Source organism: Mirounga leonina, unplaced genomic scaffold, assembly GCF_011800145.1.
Source record: "Mirounga leonina isolate KUSES-001 unplaced genomic scaffold, KU_Mleo_1.0 Mir_454, whole genome shotgun sequence".
In the NCBI taxonomy this organism is placed as follows: domain Eukaryota; kingdom Metazoa; phylum Chordata; class Mammalia; order Carnivora; family Phocidae; genus Mirounga; species Mirounga leonina.
In genome coordinates this window covers 11,107,427-11,113,429 of record NW_023270763.1, presented here as the reverse complement: position 1 = coordinate 11,113,429, position 6,003 = coordinate 11,107,427, and positions in this window count along the sequence as shown.

The window sequence follows — 6,003 nt, the reverse complement described above, 5'->3', positions numbered from 1 at the left end:
GACCAGGAGAGATTTCCCCCTTGTTCTTCCTGCATAGAGCCAGGAAGCCATTAAAAGCCCATGTCCTGTAGAATGAGATCCTTCCTTTTGAGCGCAAATATGCAGCAAACCTACTAACCCTACAAAAGATTTGGTGGGAGTGGGTTTGTGAATCAGGAAAGTAAAGCAGTTCAACATGATGGCTTAAACACGGACATTGCAGTCTGAGGCAGAGACCACCCAGAAGGATACTGCTGCGGGGCATGCCCATGCCCGGAGACCTCAGCTGTCATTGCTAGAACAATCTGAAAGGGCCGCCCTGTACGCATGTCAGCCACAGGTGGCCTGGGGATGAGCTCAGGGTGACCCGATGTGCCAGCAGCAGAGCTGAAGTGATTCCAGTGACTGGACCCTGATCTGCCACTCAATCTCTTCTGCAGCCAGAAGTCCCCGGCTCAGGCTCAGGTTCTTTGCATTCATACCATCTCTGCCCCGGCACCCCCTTCCTCCCCCCCTACCCCTCCTCGAATCTCCTTGTCATCAGCTCCTCACAGACCTAACCTGCCCCCAGAAAACCCATCTCTAAAGAACACCATTCAATGCATACACCTCCCTTCCCATTCTCGGAACAGATCATTTTTAGGAAAACACCATATTGGGCACATTTTAAAAAAATAACTGCAGAGTTCTGCCGGTCTGGCCACAGAACTATCACTTGGGGGAGCTTACTAAACAAAAAGATGCCAGGAGCCCCCTCCCCACAAGATACTCTGATGAGGAGCCCATGTTTGTATTTTAAGAAGGGATCCCCCTATCTGGTGGGACTCACGCACAGAACAGCACTTGCTTTGCTGTGCGGATGGACTACACTGTCTAGCTCCAACCCAGTGACTTTTAAACGAGCAAGTTCCTTTCAAACTCCCAAGCGGTTCCACGGCTGGGATCTTCGGTCATACCCCCTCCCCCATCGGGCTGTGACTTCTTCCCCCACCTCCTCCCTGGATGAGCCTCCCTTTGATTGGCACAGGAACTGGAAGGTTCAACGATTACTCGCTCACAGAGCATCAGACCGAGCTGCAAGCCCTTTGATGGCCACGTCTTTGGAGATCATTTTCACGGCCAGTCTGCTCCGTGCCACAGCCCCCCGCATAGAAAGGTATTTATTGATTTCGGGCTTCTAACGCTGTGAGCAAGTGGACCATGAACAGCCTTCCAAGGAGGCTGGATCTGACTTCTAAAGCCCTCTAATGAGCCGGGTGTTAGAGCTGTTCTGTCTCTTAGCCCTGACCTCACAGCACCTGGGGGGGTGGGGGGGCCAAGAAGCTGTGGTGTTTCCCCCTCTGGAGGCTCACAGGCTGCAGGAGGAAATGAGGGATGACCTCCGGTGGCCACACAGAAACACTGAACCTGGCAGGGCTGGAAAATCACAGGTACTTGAGGCCAGGCTTGCCCCCTTATGGCTTTCCCAGAACCCATGAAGCACAGAGCCACACTGTAGAACGTTCTTCTGTGCGTCTATGGTCTAGGCTAGGATGGCCACGTGGCTCAGGGGCCTGTGGGTCCCATTCTGCAACCCTTTCCCATCCCCAGGTCTTGGCTGGGAGACACCCTCCAGAGGGACGCTGCTGGGTTTCAGAGCGCCCTGAAAATAATGGTTGGGACAAGCAGACTGGGTGTATTCATTCCCCGGGGCTGCTGTAACCAAGCACCACAAACCATATGGCTTTAAACAACACAAATTTATCCTGTCACAGTTCTAGAGGCTGGAAGTCCAAAATCAGAGTTTCGGCAGGGCCAGGCTCCCTCTGCAGGCTCTAGGGGACTCCTTTTCCCCAGACGGTCCTCAGCTCGTGCATCACTCCAGTCTCTGCACGCACCTTCACATGACCTTCTCCCCGTGTCTCTTGAACATCATCATCCCTCTTCTGTAAGGACATCAGGCATTGATCAATGGCTCACCTACTGCAGTATGACCTCATCTTAACTAAGTACAGCAGCAATGACCATATTTCCAAATAAGGTCACGTTCTGAGGGGCTCAGGGTTAAGACACCAATCCCAGTGAATCATATGGGTTTGTTCAGACATCTGAGAAGGATTTTCGTGAAAGAGCAGGGAAGACTTATTCAGTGTAGCTCCAAGGTGGAAGAACTAGGGCCCATGGGGGAGATAGAGAGTGTTGGCTTTGGCTGACCCAGAAGGAACATTCTAGAACCAGGGACATGGTGAAGCCACTGAATGGACTACTGTGTGTGTAGAGTTTGTAATTACCCTAAGCCAGCATTGCTTCTTTCATCATTTATGTATATGAATCCTTTTCATCTTCGTGACACCTCATGACATATTTATTATTTCCCACTTTTTCCTTATAAGACAACTGAAGCACAGAGGGGTTAAGTAATGTGCCCAGGATCACACAGCTAGTAGGTGATAGAACCGGGTTTTGAACCCTGCATATATGACCTCCAGTTCCTGTCTCCAGGGGCTTCAACATATTTATTCAAGCAACTGTATTAGGTCAAGTATTGTCCTAAGCAAAGAAGAGCAAACTCTATTGTTCTATAAAGTCTTGGAATATGTTTAGTGTCAAATATTTCAAACGACGTCCACGTACATTCATGTTCCTTGGGAGGCAAGGGAACTCCATCACCGGGGATATGTTTCCACATATAGGTGCTGCCCCTGGTAACTGTCAACATTAGTAGATATTCTGACAGTTTACCAAACATTTTATACATGTTCTCTCTTATGCAACTGGCAAAAATATTTGATGAGAGCTAACATCACAACTTGCATCTTATGGATAAAGAAACTGAATTGGCAAAGAGGCAGCATGATTCAGGTATCCTGGTGTCTATTGGTGGACAAATCCAGATGTTTTCAGTTATCTCTTGCTCCCTAACAAGTAGCCCCAAACCTTAGCCAAATAAAACAATGGCAATCAGTTTATTATTGTCTCTCATGGCTCTGGGGATGGACTGGGCTCAGCTAGGCGTTCCTCACTCAGGGTCTCTCCTGAGGTTGCCATCAGACTGTGGCCAGGCTGGGTCTTCTGAAGGATGCCCCACTCACATGTCTGGTGCCCAAGCTTGGGAAGATTCAGAGCTGGGAAAAGATAAGAGTTCCTTGTCTCTCTCTCTCTCTCTCTCCCTCTTTCTCTCTCATCATTTTGCATGGTCTCTCCACCATGGTAGCTTCCAAGTAGCCCTGCCCTGGTGTAACAACTCAGGACATCAAAGCAAGTATCACAAGAGAACAGGGCAGAAGATGCCCAACCTTGGCCTTCTCTAACTCTGCCTTTTAAATCAAGTACATCCCTTCTGCCACATTCTATTCAAAGACAATCACAAAAGCCTGCCCGGTTTCAAGGGGAGGGCATGCAAACTCCCCCTCTTGATTGGGAGCACGTCACAGAATTTACAGATGTATTTTCTTTTTTTTTTTATAAAGATTTTATTTATTTATTTGAGACAGAGAGAATGAGAGAGAGAGAGAGAGCACATGAGTAGGAAAGAGGGTCAGAGGGAGAAGCAGGCTCTCTGCCGGGCAGGGAGCCCGATGCGGGACTGGATCCCGGGACTCCAGGATCATGACCTGAGCCGAAGGCAGTCGCCCAACCAACTGAGCCACCCAGGCGCCCCCAGATGTATTTTCAAACCAGCTTTTGATCCCATGGACCAAGATGTTCTACTGGGTTATCGCCTCCAAGTGTCAACGCCTGAGAGAAGTTCCTCTTGATGCTTTGTTGTGCCTTTGTTCTTTTATTAGCCAAGCCCTTACTAGGGCGTGTCTCTCTCTCTCCATGGAGGCCAAGAAGACACAGTTTAGGACAGAGTTGAACAAGGAAGAAATGCAGCTAGAAGGCATTGGGGTTCGGGGTAGAGGTAGAAAACAGGAGAAAAGGATGATAGAAGGACGATTGATCGGGGCGCAAGAAGAAATGGCAAATGCCCTCTTTCCCTTCTCCGTTCTTTCTTCTCCCTGCCCCAACATTCCCCCATGGCCGAAGTGCGAGGAGGGCAGGATTTTGCAGCTACGCCTGCCTCCACCGCACATCCGGACTCCTGGGCAGCCATGCTCAGCACTTTGGCTTTATTTTCACAGGTCGAAGCCGCTGTACATTAAAAGTTCAAAGTGATGCTGCCTTCACAAATCATTAGTAAAATCGATGCTACTGGTAGCTTCCAAGTTCATGCATGCTTGTGAGACCGGGCTCTGAACACTTTGTTTATTCCTAGTAATAAAGTTTTCATCAAACCATCTTTTCTTTTTAATTGAGCTAATAATTTCACTCCTGTCCTCTGGGCTGAGTCACACTAGCTAGAACCTGCCCATGTCTACCTGAACAAATACCCAAGTAAAGAGTGATGCCTTAGCAGGGGGAGCAACAGAATTAGCATGGGAGGGTCACATTCCTGCTCTGTGGTCTATGTGCTGGGTGTCTCTGAGCTATCCACTCAACCTCTCTGAACTGTTTTTATCTCCCGTAAAATGGGGGAAATGCCTTCCTTGAGGTCAGAATGTTAAATGGACACATTAGGAAAGAGTCCCTAGCTGAGAGGCTGACATGCAGGAAGTGATCAATAAATGCAGTTTGCATCTATTTTTAATTAATTTTAAGCTCTATCTGACCCCTCCATCTTGTAATCTGCTTTGGCCACTTCTCCTGCATTTAAAGAATGCTTGCTTCTCTTTCTGATCGTGAGGGTGATCGTGCTCATCGTATAATACTAGCAAAGTACTAAAAAGTGGAAAGAAGGAATTGCAAATCACGGCCACAGAGCAATCACCCACTCTAAATATTCTGGCATCTTCCTTTTCAAGCTTTGTGTGTGTGTGCGTGTGTGTGTATATAGACGTGTATGTATACGTGTGTAAGTGTGTATGGGTTCGCGCCTCTGTATGTATCCTCATTTACCATTTTATCTCCTTTCCGTCATGCACGTGCATTGTGAACATCTTTCCGTCTCACCAGTCATTAAAAATCTGATTCTTAGTGTACGAACATGCCTCAATTTAACCAACTGTTCTGTGGTTGAACATTTCGCTTCCTGTGAATTTTCTCTACTAGCTTATTAATAATACAGAAATGTGAATAGCCTCATTCATACATCTTTGTCCACCCCTCCAGTTATTTTCTCAAGACCAGTGCCTCTGTATCAAATCACTGTGTCAAGGATATAAACAATTTAAAAGATCGTCATATGTATTGTCAGAAAGCTTTTTACAGAATCGGTATCAATTTATATTCCCATTAGCTGTTTGGAGAATTCTGATCTTACTATAGACAGCCCAGCATTATTATCTATAATTTATTTCTTCATCCATTTGATAGGCAAAAGAGTGCTCCTTTGTGTTGCTTTATCGTTTTCTTTTTTTATTGATTTTTTTCTTTTGAAATCACCGTAGATTCACATACAGTTGTAAGAAATAGTACAGAGATCCCTTATACCCTTTTCCCCCCATGCTACCCAGAGATAACATCTTACAAAACTATGATTCAATATCACCACTGATCTTGATATAATCAAGACGCAGAACGTTTTCATCACCACAAAGATCCATAATGTTGCCCTTGTTATTATTACCACACTCACTCCTCACCCCTCCCACCTCTGTGTCCTTAATTCCTGGAAATTACTAACATGTTTTCTATTTCATTAATTTTGTCATTTCAAGTATTTTATGTAAGTGGGAGCATAGAGTATGTAACCTTGTGGGGATTGGCTTTTTCCATCCAGCCTAATTATCTGGACATTTATCCAAATCGTTGTGTGTATCAAGAGTTTTTTCCCTTTTATTGCTGAGTAGTATTCCTTGGTATGGATATACCACAGTTTGTGAAACTGTCCACCCATTGAAGGACATCTGGGTTGTTCCCAGTTTCGGATCTTTGGATAGAGCTGCTATAAACATTTGTGTACAGGTTTTCTGTGGGACCCTAAGTTTTCAGTTCTTTAGGATAAATGGCCAGGCATGCAAGTCATATGATATTTGAGTACATAGTTTTTTAAGAAATTGCCAA